Genomic DNA, 12,754 nt, shown 5'->3' on the forward strand with positions numbered 1-12,754 from the left:
AAGATGTTACATTGTTCTGAAGGATATTGTCATTATCCGTTACTTATGGAAGGGCAGCACGGTGGCATAGTGGTTAGCACTGTTGCCTCACAGCGCCAGGGGCCCGGGTTCAAATCCGGCCTCGGGTGACTGTCTGTGTGGAGTTTGCACATTCTCCCCGTGTTTGCGTGGGTTTCCTCCGGGTGCTCCGGTTTCCTCCCACAGTCCAAAGATGTGCGGGTTTAGGTTGATTGGCTATGGTAAAATTGCCCCTTAGTGTTAGGGGGATTAAATACGTGGGGTTACGGGGATAGGGTGGGATATGTGTTGGTGTAGGGGTTACGGGGATTGGGCGGGATATGTGTCGGTGCAGGCTCGATGGGCCGAAATGGCCTCTATCTGCACTGTGGGGTTTCTGTGATTCTGTGACTGTGAACTGGGCATGTTTTTAATCTGTATACATTAGCAATTACAAAAAGAAGCAATCATTGACCTTTCACATTTTGTTCCATAGAGACAAGCTACATTATAGAAACATAGAAGATAGGAACAGGAGTAGGCCATTCTGCCCCTCGAGCCTGCTCCGCCATTTAATGAGATCATGGCTGATCATCCAAATTCAGTACCCTGTCCCTGCTTTCTCCCCATACCCCTTGATCCCCTTAGCCTCAAGAAATATATCCAACTCTTTCTTGGATATATGTAATGATTTGGCCTCAACTGCCCTGTGTGGCAGAGAATTCCACAGGTTCACCACTCTCTGGGTGAGGAAATTCCTCCTCATCTCCGTCCTAAATGGCTTATTCCTTATCCTTAGGCTGTGACCCCTGGTTCTGGACTCCCCCGCCATTAGGAACATCCTCCCTGCATCTAGTCTGTCTAGTCCTGTTAGAATTTTGTAAGTTTCAATGAGATCCCCTCTCATTCTTCTAAACTCCAGTTAATATAAGCTCAATCAACCCAATCTCTCCTCATATGTCATTCCTGCCATCCCAGGTATCAGTCTGGTGAATCTTCACTGCACTCTCTCCATGGCAAGAACATCCTTATTGACAGAATGTTGAAACAGTTTATGAACTCCACATTGATTTAGTGTTCTGACTGAATCCTATGGGGGAAAAATTGGGTGGCCCCCCTTTTGGGGCGCTAACGTCGCCGGGGCGCTAACCTGAAAAAGTTGGCGCCCCTCTGCCAGAAATTCAGTAGTAGCGCCCCAAGCGGGAGGTGGGGCGCAACTACTGAAGTTCACGGCGCTACGTGCAACAGCGCCACGTGTGGTGGCATGTGGCGCTGTGTCATTGCAGGCCCCCCTCCCCTGATTAAAGGGGAGGGGCCTAGCGCTGCGCTCACTGGGGCCCTGCCGGACCACCGGGCAGCGGGTGCCGGGAAAACAGCCCGGCACTCAAGAGGAGTGAGTGATCGCGGTCTTCACCCACATAAAAAACGGGAAGGGCGGGGGGGGAGGGCAGATGCTGGCAGTTGGCCCAAAAAAATGGCCGCCCAACACCTGCCCTTTAAGTAGCGCCGCTGCCTAACTGCCCCCCTGATCCTGTCGCACATATCGTCCGGCGCTAGGTCAGGGGGCGCAAGGGAAGTTTGCGGCTGGGGCGCGAGTGGGGCGCTGCGCACGGCGATGATGTCATCACCAGCGGCACAGTGCCACGGGCCGCTACCGGCTACCGCTGCCGCTAACCTCCCACTGAATTTCACAGGAGGCATTAGCAGTGCTGCGCCCGGGCACTAGTGGATTTGTGCCCCGTTAGAAAGCTGCCTGTTTATTGCTGAATCCACAGTTCTAACTAATGTATATTTCCTGTATATAAGACCTATATTCGAGAGAACCTGACCAGCAATAGAACATAAAAGGGATGATAAGAACAGAAAATGCTGGAAACACTCAGCAGGTCAGGCAGCATCCGCGGAGAGAGAAACAGAGTTAACGTTTCAGGTCTGGGACCCTTCGTCTGAACTGGAAAAAGTTAGAGATGTAACAGATATTAAGCAGGTGCAGAGCCTGGGAAAGGGGGGAGGCGAGGAAAGAACAAAAGGGACGGTCTGTGCTAGGGTTTAATTCGCTGCCACTTCTCTTCCAGGACTGCCCACCTTGAAGAAGTTCTGCTCTTCTCTCCGACGGGATTTCCGTTTGTCTCGTTTACCTTGATCACCTTCATTGCTTTCTGTTTCGCTTCTTGTGTTTGATCAGGGTATCTACCAAAACTCGTTTTCACAGCCACCCTATCGCAAACCATCCCTTTTATTCTTTCCTCCCCCCACTCCCCTCCTTTCCCTGCCCCTGCACCTGGTTAAAACCTGTTACATCTCCAACTTTTTCCAGTTCTGATGAAGGGACACAGACCTGAAACGTTGGGCTGGATTTTATCAATGGAGGCGAGTAGGAGGCGGGACTCCCACTTTTGGGGTTGTAGTCCCGCCTCCATTGAGTTGTAGCCAACCCACATGATTTTCACTTGATTGACCTTGTTGAGCCCACCCAGCGGGCTCAGCAGGCCAATTAAGGGCCGCCCGGCAACAGGTGATGTCACAGATTGACATTTCATCTGTCAAGAGCTTTTGACAGATGAAATATCAGCGTTTGACAGCTCTTTGAAGCTGTCAAACACTGACAATCTGTACTCTAAGTTAATTCCTTCCTCTCAGGCTGATTTAGAGATCTCTCCAGAACAGAAAGCTGAATGCTGCAACTTTTGACAGCTCGCGGCCATTCTGCTTTCTGTGCCAGTGAGATGAGGGACTCCCGAGGCCTGAAGGAAGGAAGCCTGCATTAGTAAGTAAAGGTAAGTAAAATTATTTAAACACTTTACACACACCAAACACACTTACCTCTGCACTCATGCACCCATCACTCAGCTGAACACCGGACATCTCGAACCCTCCAAGTCCTTCAGCCCGACGGTCCATCTCGCTAACTTGGCATGGTTTGGAGCCGTCGGGAATCCAACACTTCAGGGATAAAAATAGGGATTAGGCTAAAAACTGCCTGTTAACGACCTGTTAACAGGCAGTTAATTGGCACTAATCCCCTTCCCGCCTCATTTAATGAGATCATGGCTGATCATCCAAATTCAGTACCCTGTCCCTGCTTTCTCCCCATACCCCTTGATCCCTTTAGCCTTAAGAAATATATCCAACTCCTTCTTGAATATATTTAATGAATTGGCCTCTACTGCCTTCTGTGGTAGAGAATTCCACAGGTTCACCACTCTCTGGGTGAAGAAATTCCTCCTCATCTCTGTCCTAAATGGCTTACCCCTTATCCTTTGACTGTGACCCCTGGTTCTGGACTCCCCGACCATCGGGAACATCCTTCCTGCATCTAGTCTGTCTAGTCCTGTCAGAATTTTATAAGTTTCAATGAGATCCACTCTCACTCTTCTAAACTCCAGTGAGTATAACCCCAATTGACCCAATCTCTCCTTATACATCATTCCTGCCATCCCAGGTATCAGCCTAGTGAATCTTTGCCGAACTCCTTCCATGGCAAGAACATCCTTCCTCAGATAAGGCGACCAAAACTGCACACAATACTCAAGATGTGGTCTCACCAAGGCCCTGTACAACTGCAGCAAGACATCCTTGTTCCTGTACTCAAACCCTCTCGCTACGAAGGCCAACATACCATTTGCCTTCTTAACCGCCTGCTGCACCTGCATGCTTACCTTCAGCGATTGGTGCACAAGGACACCCAGGTCTCGTTGCACTTCCCCTTCTCCCAATCTATTGCCATTCAGATAATAATCTGCCTTCCTGTTTTTGCCACCAAAGTGGATAACCTCACATTTATCCAAATGCATCTGTCATGCTTCTGCCCAATCACCCAACCTGTCCAAATCATCCTGGAGTTTCTCGGCATCCTCCTCACAGCACACACGCCCACCCAGCTTTGTGTCGTCTGCAAACTTGGAGATATTACATCTAGTTCCCTCGTCTAGGTCATTAATATATGTTGGCCCAGAAATTCGGGTCGGGGGCTTCCCGCAGGTGTAAGCCCCCGACCTGTACTTACCTTGCGTGCCGGCAGTTGAGCTGTAGGGCCCCGTGGAATTCCGCTCCGGGGCCTGGCCCAGCTGCCGGCGCGCTGTGCTTGTGTGTCCCAGGGGCGTAGTTAGTGCGATGCATCCCCTGGGATCACGTGAGCCATGGGCAGCCAATCGGAGGAGGGAAGAGCCCATTCATAAGATTGACACGAAGACCTGTCAAAACTTATGAATACTACGGGCCCCAAAATAGCAGTAAACCTTCAAATAATTTTTTTTTTAAATCACACTTTTTAAATAAACTATAAATTACATTAAATAACTATTTTAAACAATAATTTAAATTTTTGAAAAAAATAATTTTATAAAAAAACGGGGCTAAAAATAAACTTACCTCGCTTTAAAGTATTTAAAAATAATAAACCTGTGGAAAAAATGTTTCAATTTTAATTAATTGACCACTTACCTTGCAAAAAGCAGGCCTTACGCCTGCTTTTTAAATGTGTAACTCCTGCAGGCTTAACCTCGCGTGAAAACCTGCAAAAAAAAACTAAGTTCAAAGCGCACGCGCAGCCTCCCCTGCGCGCGCATTCGACCTCTGAACCCCTTCGTTCAGAGGATCGGAAGTGCCGGTTTCCCACGCATGCGCAGTGCATGCAGGAAACCGCCACTTCCATTCGGCCCACGGGTGAGTACCCCGTGCGTACTCACCCGTGGAGAGCCGAATTTCTTGGCCATTGTGAATAGCATCTTGAAGGGGTACACCAGACCGGTCCAGAAAACTGAACCTCTGCTTCATCATCCCTATGGTGTGCTCAATAATGATCCCGGTGGTCCCCTGGCTTTAATTAGAGATGGGTTAATCAGGCGAACTGGGGTTGCGGAAGAGGGTGTCACGAGCCAAGTCCGTGGGGGTACCCCTTATTCCCCCATCAGCAGTCGTGCAAGGTTTCTGGGAGGGTCTAATATTGGAAGAATGGGACAATCTCGCAGGATAAATGCCCTCCAAAAACCCGAACATAGGGCATTTACTAGAATGGTACCAGGGACGAGGGTCTTCAGTTATGTGGAGAGATTGGAGAAACTGGGATTGTTCTCCTTAGAGTGGAGAAGGTTAAGAGGAGACTTGATCGAGGTGTTCAAAATCATGAAGGGTTTTGATAAAGTAAATAAGGAGACACTGTTTCCAGTGGCAGGAGGGTCAGTGATTTCTGGTTATTGGCAAAGGAACCCAGAGGTGACATGAGGAATTTTAATGCAGCGAGTTGTTATGATCTGGAATGTGCTGCCTGAAAGGGCGGTGGAAGCAGAGTCATTATTAACTTTCAAAAGGGAATTGGATAGATAGCTGAAGGGGAAAAAATGTCAGGGCTATGGGGAAAGTGCAGGGAAAGTGGGATTAATTGGATCGCTCTTTCATAGTAATGACGGGCCGAATGGCCTCCTTCAGTGCTGTATCGTTCTCTGATTCTCTGATTCTATGACAGTGTAAAGAACCGAACAAGTAACCAATTTAATGTGCTGCAAAATGAAAGCTAACCAGCTTTAAACAGTTTCATGATCGTCGAGAAATTATTCATTCGCTTTTTCCATTTTTCTTTTCCTCTGTTGGGATCGCCCAATTCTTAGACTGCTGTAGAATCTTTCTCACCAAAGGTTCCACATTTAAACTGCCAACACAAACCCCTTTAAGTTTCAATCATTATGAAGGACCACGCAGTAAGTTAATGCTAATCAGAACCTTCTAAATGTTCTTCCAGCAGGTTTCCTTATTCTGCTATAGAAGCACTGGAGTAAGAGAAAGAAAGACTTACGAGGATGATACCAGAAATGAAAGGGTACAACTATCAGGAAAGGCTGAACAGGCTGGGGCTCTTTTCTCTAGAAAAGAGAAGGCGGAGGGGTGACCTGATAGAGGTCTTTAAAATTAAGAAGGGGTTTGATAGGGTAGACGTAGAGACGATGTTTCCACTTGTGGGGGAGACCAGAACTAGGGGCCATCAATATAAGACAATCACTAATAAATCAAATAGGGAATTCAGGAGAAGCCTCTTTACCCAGAGAGTGGTGAGAATGTGGAACTCGCTCCCACAGGGAGTGGTTGAGGCGATTTGCATAGACACATTTAAGGGGAAGCTAGGTAAACACATGAGGGAGAAAGGAATAGAAGGATCTGCTGATGGGGTGAGATGAAGAGGGGTGGGAGGAGGCTGGTGTGGAGCATAAACGCCGGCACGGACCAGTTGGGCCAAATGGCCTGTTTCCGTGCTGTACATTCGATGTCATTATTCTGCTAACTTCCGATGCCATGATTTGGCACACTGAATTACCCAAGTCCTAAAACTGCAGCTACAGTTAAATGACTCCTTCTTCTGATGGATTGCACTTGCCCAGACACCAAAGCCCCAATTTGTTTCATTAAAAAAATTAATAACTTGCATTTTTATATAGCGCCTTTCACGACCTCAGGACGTCCCGAAGCGCTTTACTGCCAATTAAGTACTCTTTGAAGTGTAGTCACTGTTGTAATGTAGGAAACGCGGCAGCCAATTTGCGCACAGCAAGCTCCCACAGACAGCAATGTGATTATGACCAGATAATCTGTTTTTTTTTGGTGATGTTGGCTGCGGGACAAAGATTGGCCCCAGGGCACCGAGAGAACTCTCTCTTGTTCTTCTTCGAAATAGTGGCCGTGAGATCTTTTACATTCAACTGAGAGAGCAGATGGGGGCCTCGGTCTAACGCCTCAGCCGAAAGACAACATTGGAATGATGCATGAGTTTGGTAATTGCTACTAATTTCATAATGAAAAATTGGTATGGTGGTGGGGGGGTGTGATGTGACCACAGCACGATGCGGAACTGTTCATATAACACAGAAAGATAATAACGCAGCTAAGAGGCGAAGCATTTTGTTTGAGCAATGAGCCAACAGACAGCAACATTTTGACAACAGTTCGTTACGACAAAGTCCTCTTTGCAATTTATACTATGTTGTTTACTCGCAGACAGTTTCCTCCTATTAAAATAGTAGTTACGGCCCTGGAATTACGCAGGTGGAACATTCAGGTAGATACGGAAGAGATAAGAAGCTTTCCAATGAAAGGAAAATGACAGGGCTAAAATTAATGTATCAAACACACTTCAGAGTAAAGGGGACAAAAGGAACCTTGAGCTGTTTTTGACGTTAATTATTTGCACAATATTAAAAATCCTATCTCCTGCTCTGAGTCTTTGCTTTTTTTTTGAGATATCCACACTAGATACCAGTAAGGTCTTGTGCTCCTCCAGTCTTTTTTCCCTTTCCTGAAGACTTGGTGAATTGTGTTGCTGCTTAAATTCAACCACACCGACAGCTCTCTATTACCTTCGCCATCTGACTACTCCTAATTTGTACACTGTGTGTGTGTCTATTCAACAATGGGATAAGAACTTAAGAACATAGGAGCAGGAGTCGGCCATTTGGCCCCTCGAGCCTGCTCCACCATTCAATGAGATCATGGCTGATCTGATCTTTGCCTCAACTCCACTTTCCTGCCTGTTCCCCATAACCATTGATTCCCCTGTTTTTCAAATATCTGTCTAACTCCACCTTAAATATATTCAATGACTCCGCCTCCACAGCTCTCTGGGGAAGAGAATTCCAAAGATTCACCACCCTCTGAGAGAAGAAATTCCTCCTCATTTACGATTTAAAAGTGTTCCCCCTTATTCTGAAATTATGCCCCCTCGTTCTAGATTCCCCCACGAGGGGAAACATCCTCTCTGCATCTACCCTGTCAAGCCTCAGAATCTTATGTGTTTCAATAAGATCACCTCTCATTCTTCTAAACTGCAATGAGTATAGGCCCAACCTGCTCAACCTTTCTTCATAAGGCAACCCCTTCAACTCAAGAATCAATCGAGTGAACCTTCTCTGAACTGCCTCCAATGAAAGTATACCCTTCCTTAAATAAGGAGACCAAAACTGTACGCAGTACTCCAAGTGTGGTCTCACCAACGCCCTGTACAGTTGTAGCAGGACTTCCCTACTTTTATACTCCATCCCCCTTGCAATAAAGACCAAGGGCTAGATTTTCGTGGAGCCATTAGGCGGGGTTTCAGGCGTGTGGGGGGGGGGGAAATCCCGAATTTGAGGGTCCCGACACCATCCCGCCCAAAACCCCGCCCCACGCAATTTTCAGGGGCGGCGGGTACCCGCCCCGCACTGGGACCCACCGAAACCAGGCGGGAAGGGATTAGTGCCAATTAACTGCCAGTTAACAGGCAGTTTTTAGCCTAATCCTTATTTTGAGGGGTCTCGTGTGGGTTTCCCGACGGCTCCAAACCACGCCAGGTTAGAGCAGTCGGGCCGTCGGGTTGAAGGAGTTGGAGGGGTTGCGATGTCAGCGTTCAGGTGAGTGATGGGTGCATGAGTGTAAAGGTAAGTGTGTTTGGTGTGTCTAAAGTGTGTAAAGAACTTTTACTTACCTGTACTTACCTTAACAGCCTTTCTTCCTGTAGCCGTCGGGAGCCCATCACTCAGCCGGCACTTAAAGCTGAACGGCTGCGATCTGTGAAAAGTGACAGCCTTCAGCTTTGAGTGCCGGTAAGAGTTCTAACTGAGTCTGTGCAGAAGGACTCAGCTTAGAACTCAGAGTGTCAGTGTTTCACAGCTTCAAACAGCTTTGAAACACTGATATTTCATCTGTCAAGAACTCTTGACAGATGAAATTGCAGTCTGTGACGTCACCTGTTGCCGGGTGGCCCTTAATTGGCCTGCTGAGCACGCTGGGCGGGCTCAACAAGGTCAATCAAGGGGAAATCGCGCGGATTGGCCGGACGTCGATGTAGGCGGGTCAAAAACCCGAAAGGGGAAGTCCCGCCTTCTTCCCGACAGGTTCGGGAAAATCGACCCCCAATGTTCCATTTGCCTTCCTAATCACTTGCTGTACCTGTATGCTAACTTTTTGTGTTTCATGTATGAGGATACCCAGATCCCTCTGTACCTCAGCATTTTGTAATCTCTCTCCATTTAAATAATATTTTGCTTTTTTATTGTTCCTACCAAAGTGGATAATCTCATATTTTCCCACATTATACTCCATCTGCCAAATTTTTGCCCACTCACTTAACCTATCTATATCCCTTTGCACTCCTTGTGTCCTCCTCACAACTTGCTAACCCACCTATCTTTGTATCATCAGCTAACTTGGCTACAGTACACTCGGTCCCTTCATCCAAGTCATTAATATAGATTGTAAATAGTTGAGGCCCCAGCACTGATCTCTGTGGCACCCCACTAGTTACAGTTTGCCAACTTGAAAATGGCCCATTTATCCCGACTCTCTGTTTTCTGTTAGTTAGCCAATCCTCTATCCATGCTAATATATTACCCCCAGCCCCGTGAGCTCTTATCTTGTGCAGTAGCCTTTTATGCGGCACCTTATCGAATGCCTTCTGGAAATCCAAATACACGACATGTTGCATCACAAGGAAGCTCGATCATGTCCCTATTGTATACTTGCACATGTAAATTAACAGCAAGTGTCACGGAATAGTAATCAGGAGCGGGAACTCTGGTTCATTTTATTCCACGCCCGCCATCGCCATCCTGAAAATCAAGAGACAGGGTGGGTGGGCATGCTATCTTCCTGTCTCTATAATGACGCCATTGACCCACCGAACCACTGCAGCAGACAAATCGTCATACCCCACACAGTGAATTTTACAGGGGATGGCATACTTGGCTCAGGAATTGTGCAGCGCTGTTTATGCAAATTAATAAAAGCACAGTTTGCTATATTTGTGTATCAGTTTGTTTCATTACGGTTCGTAAATAGACCCACTTTTGCAGGAAGTTGCTGAGTGTAAACGAAGGCAAGTGTTGGATCAAAACGGTCTACTTTTTGCTCCAACGCATGGAGATAGTTGGGGAAACATTTCACACTTAGGTTCACACCTAGCAACTTAATTATCTGCCTGACTGAGCAATGAGAGTGGGGAAGCATGTTGGTAGACTGTACACTCAGATTAATTTTGGATTACTTTGGAATGAATTAGCGTTTCATGCAGGCCGGCTGCTACCTTATCCACGAGCTTTGCAATTTTTAAAAATAATTAATTCTCTGGATGTGGGCGTCACTGGCAAGGCTGACATTTATTGCCCCCTCCCCAATGGCTCTTGAGAAGGTGGTCTTGAACCGCTGCAGTCCGTGAAATGCGTGCATTGTTTATAAAATAAGAGGCATGGTAAATAAAAACCAAGACCGGCTTAGCGAACATCCTTCCTGCATCTAGTCTGTCTAGTCCTGTTAGAATTTTCTAAGTTTCAATGAGATCCCCTCTCATTCTTCTAAACTCCAGCAAGTACAAGCCCAATCGACCCAATCTCTTCTCATACGTCATTCCTGCCACCCCAGGTATCAGCCTGGTGAATCTTCGCTGCACTCCCTCCATGGCAAGAACATCCTTCGTCAGATAAGGCGAACAAAACTGCACACAATACTCAAGGGCCTAGAAATTGGGTTGGGGCGCCAAAGTGGCGCAAAAGTCGCCTGAGCGCAGGATTTAGCGCAGCGATCGGAGTGATACCGATCGCCAGAAATTCAGTTTCAGTGCCCCTCGAGGGAGACGGGGCGAGGCTCGAGGCGCTCCGCGTCCCTCTTAGGGCGCTGAAACTGATTATCGTAGCGCAACGTGCCGCAGCGCCACACGCTGCGGCACGGCACGCTGCGGTACTGCAGGCCTTCCTCCCACTGTTAAGGGGGAGGTGCCTGCAACAGCGCGATCCCCGCTCGCGAGTGCCGGCAAATGAGCCCGGCACCAAGGAGAAGTGCCGGGCTCTCGGGAAACAGCTGGCAATGCCGTGGGGGGGGGGGTTAGGAGGCTGGGGACGGAGGTGCTGGCAGGCGGCCGCCGAAAAAGCGGCCGCCCCGCACCTCCACCTTAACTTGCGCCACTGCTGGCACAGTAAGGCCCCGTGAACCGGGCGCGGGTAGCGAGCGGCGCAACTGCGGCGTTCGCTACCAAATATCGCGAATGGGGCACGAATGGGGCGCTGCGCACACCGATGACATCATCGGTGGCGGCGCAGCGCAAATGCCTAACGCCATCATTAGCGCCCCTACTGAATATCACCGGAGACGCAGCCAGTGGCGCCACAGCCAGTGACTGCCTCTTTAGGCGCTAACAGGTGGCGCTACTCACCCAATTTCTCCCCCAAGGTGTGGTCTCACCAAGGCCCTGTACAACTGCAGCAAGACATCCTTACGACGGCCAACATACCATTTGCCTTCTTAACCGCCTGATATATCCTTCCTGGGCTTACCGGGCGGGAAACTGAAGGCATCAGGTGGCACCCTAGTTTTACACCCCGCCCAATTTTACTCTCCGCTCGAGTAATTGGAGAGCAATATTGGGTGATGGTGTAAAACCAGTGGCCCACCCGATCCCGTGGGATTCCCACCCTGTCAGTTCGGTTAAGTTGCTCCCAAGTAGAAACGGCTAAGTTTTGAACTGATTAGAGTGTGACACACTGCAGATACAGGGGTCCTTTTTCATTTGTATCGCCTGGTGCTAACGGAGACCAAATAAGGACCGAGGTCTTACTGCCCCGTTAACACCGGCCAAGAGGTGGGCGACATTTGAAAGAAAAACTTGCATTCATACAGTGCCTTTCACGACCTCAGGGTGTCCCAAATGCTTTACAGCCAATGGACAATGAAGTACTTTTTTTGACGTGTAGCCACTGTTGTCATGTAGGAATCGTGGGAGCCAATTTACGCACAGCAAGCTCCCACAAACAGCAATGTGATAATGACCGGATAATCTGTATTTCAGTGAGGGATAAATATTGGCCAGGACACAGGGAGAACTCCCCTGCTCTTCTTCAAAATAGTGCCTCGGGATCTTTTGCGTCCACCTGAGAGAGCCATTAATGTCTCATCTGAAAGACGGCACCTCCGACAGTGCAGCACTCCTTCACTGAGAGTGTCAGCCTAGCTTTTGTGCTCAAGTCTCTGGAGTGGGACTGTGAACCCACAACCTTCAGACTCACAAGCATCAGCGTTACCCACTGAGCCACGGCTGACACCTGTTGATGAAAGGTTCCTACTGCCGAGTGCCTAGTGCACGCGCCTGTCTCAGGCAGTGGGCCTCACTTTAACAGTTAGAGTACTACGTTCAGTTCTGGGCACCACACCTCAGGAAGGATGTGCTAGCCTTGGAGGGGGTGCAGCGCAGGTTCGCCAGAGCAATACGGGGCTGAAAGGGTTAAATTACGAGGGCAGGTTGCACAGACTAGGCTTGTATTCCCTCGAGTATAGAAGATTAAGGGGTGATCTAATCGAGGTGATTAAAGGATTCGATAGGGTGGATAGAGAGAAACTATTTCCTCTGGTGGGGGGAGTCCAGAACAAAGGAGCATAACCTTAAAATTAGAGCCAGGCCGTTCAGGGGTGATGTCAGGAAACACTTCACACAAAGGGTGGAGGAAGTCTGGAACTCTCTCCCCTCAAAAAGCTGTTGAGGCTGGGGATCAATTGAGAATTTCAAAACTGAGATTGATCGACTGTTGTTGGGCAAGGGAGATTAAGGGTTACGGAACCAGGGCGGGGAGATGGAGTTAAGATACAGATCAGCCGTGATCTGATTGAATGGCGGGACAGGTTCGAGGGGCTGAACGGCCTCCTCCTCCTGTTCCTATGTAAATTCTGGCGTAATATTGGCATAAGTTGGATCGAGGAAATTCCGAGTCATTTGCTTTACCTCCAAAGAAAAAGAGAAGCTTCCAAACATACA

The sequence above is a fragment of the Somniosus microcephalus genome, chromosome 10, assembly GCF_052327205.1.
Source record: "Somniosus microcephalus isolate GS21.2 chromosome 10, FLI_Smic_1.0, whole genome shotgun sequence".
In the NCBI taxonomy this organism is placed as follows: domain Eukaryota; kingdom Metazoa; phylum Chordata; class Chondrichthyes; order Squaliformes; family Somniosidae; genus Somniosus; species Somniosus microcephalus.